The 2,098-nt window shown below is 58.8% G+C and overlaps 1 protein-coding gene across 5 annotated transcripts in view; it reads left to right on the top strand.

Moving 5' to 3' along the window:
• Positions 1-2,098, top strand: part of PRKAG2 (protein kinase AMP-activated non-catalytic subunit gamma 2) — a 255,248-nt gene that overhangs the window by 76,097 nt on the left and 177,053 nt on the right. The window lies entirely within an intron of this gene.

Here is a 2,098-nt window from a genome sequence, read left to right as displayed (position 1 = left end):
CACCTGCTCATCCACCTGCTCCCACCTGCACATGCACCTGTGCTCCCACCTGCTGATGCACCTGTGCTCCTATTGCACTCCCACCTGCTTACCCACTGGTGCACCCACCTCACATGGCCATGCCCCTCATACCTGCTGGCTGTCTTAATTTGAGAGCCTCTTGGGCTTTGCTCCTTTCTCTTCTCCATCTGGGTTCAGCCATGGCCCTCTAGACTCCCCAAAGTAGGCAGAGGTAATGTGGAAGATCAACAATAAGCCAAGAGAAGAGGCTAAAAGTATCAGTAAATGGGAGATTTGGAGACCGTCCGAGGCTTTCAGCTTGTCCCATCCTGGACAGGAGTTCCTTCCACCTGCCATGCCCTCACCCTTGCCCCGTTCCAGGCCTTCCTTCCCGTTGGTCTCCACGCCACTTTTCCTTGCCTCTTTTTAGCTCACTGCCTCCCCTCCCCCACTGGCCAGTCAGCAGCTCAGGAAGGCTGGTGGCCATGTAGGGTCAGGCAGCCAAGAAGGAGGGTGTATCCTGTGAGGGTCTTTGGGCATGGTGAGAAAGGGGAGGTCAGGGCAGCCTGCAGTCGAGACTGAGGGGTGCACAGAATGCTGGGTGGCAAGTCCTTCCTGGGCCCCACTACCCACAGCCTGGTGGGAGGTGGCTTCTGGAGGGGCCTAGCCACCCGGGTGCCGTGAGCAGGGACTGAGAGTGGAGATACAGAGCCACACGATTCTTTGGCTCTGGGTACTGCCAGCCTGGGGTTGGGGCGGGAGCTCCAGTGCTGGAAAAGCTAGCCTGTTCTCTAAGCGCTCTGAATTGCACACAATTAAGGCAACATACTGGTTTAGGCCCGTGGGTTTCCACTGGCCTCAGCTCCCTGTCCTGAATGAGCAAGTGACCTGATGAGCAGTCACTGTGGCCCAACCTGGGACGGTGCTCAGAGGATCTCCTCAGGAAGGAGCTGCAGAGCTCCCAGCCCAGGGGGGGCAGGGTCCGAGTCTGCAGGGTGGGCTCTTCCTTCTCTCAGGCTGGCCACTTCCGAGGGTTTGACTCCACGAAGACCTTCCTTCAAGTGAAAACCCAAGGCAGAACTGTGAACGCAGTAAAGACCCACAGTGAGGACCGGGGCTTCGTCCAGCCCCACCGGCCCCCACTTTGGGGGCTCCCATAGCAAAATCACTGTCACAAATGCGTGACTCCAGAGCTAGAGAGGGACCTTGGAGGGTTTACTCTATCCCTGGAATGCTGCGGGACATTGGTGATGGTGATGTGTAGGACGCGGGCCTCGCTAGCCTGTGGCCTCGTGGAAAAGGAGGGTGTGAACTCCTGAGAAAGCAGGGAATTGTTCCAGAGGGTCTGACCAACGCAGGAGGTGGGGGGACCCAAGTGCCTGGCTAGCTGGGAAGGCACTTCTCCCCAGCACAACCTGGAGACAGGCCTCGGATGAAAACCATGCTGGATGCAAGCGGACCGGGCGGGGATGCTTGGGATTCCCACTGACCTTGCTGCCGTGGCCTTCGCTTGGCCTCCTCACACCCACCCCTGCCCCATTCCCAGAGGGCAGGCCTTCCCTCCTCCTGACCCTTGAACCTTGGCAATTCTCCTTTCCATTAGATTCTAGTGACCTCGAATTATATAGACATAAGGCCGGCCTTTTTGAAAGGCAGAGTTTGGCCACTACCGAGAAGAATTTCCAAACTGCCTTGGAAGGGCCGCCCTCTTCCCCTGCCAAATTCCATCCTTTCGTCTTTGCAATCCAGATCGAAATGTAAACACCCCTGTGAAGGGGAACGTGGGTTAGGTTCTCCCGGCAGCTAGTCCTTTCTGCGGACGTGATGTGGGTGGCCAAAGAGGGCGGGGGGTGCCGCTAGGCTCCTCAGGTGCAGATGGGTGGGAACCGTCCGATGCTTGGCAGGCCCCTCTGCGTCCCAGGAGCCCACGCATAGTGAGTCAGATGGCCCCACCTGGGCTCCCCTTCACAGGTGTCCCTGACTACTCCAGGACCCCAGCCTGGCGTTCCATAATATCAGTTCATGCAATCTCCCAGGCCCCCTCACTTTACCCCTGTCTGTGCTGCCCCTGCCCCCCCCCCCCCCCCCCCCCCCCCCC

This window comes from Callorhinus ursinus, unplaced genomic scaffold (genome assembly GCF_003265705.2).
Source record: "Callorhinus ursinus isolate GAN/ISIS: 27379988/994484 unplaced genomic scaffold, GSC_fseal_2.0 scaffold80, whole genome shotgun sequence".
Classification (NCBI taxonomy): domain Eukaryota; kingdom Metazoa; phylum Chordata; class Mammalia; order Carnivora; family Otariidae; genus Callorhinus; species Callorhinus ursinus.
The sequence above is the reverse complement of the archived record's forward strand: the minus strand, read 5'-3'. Positions and strand labels throughout refer to the sequence as shown.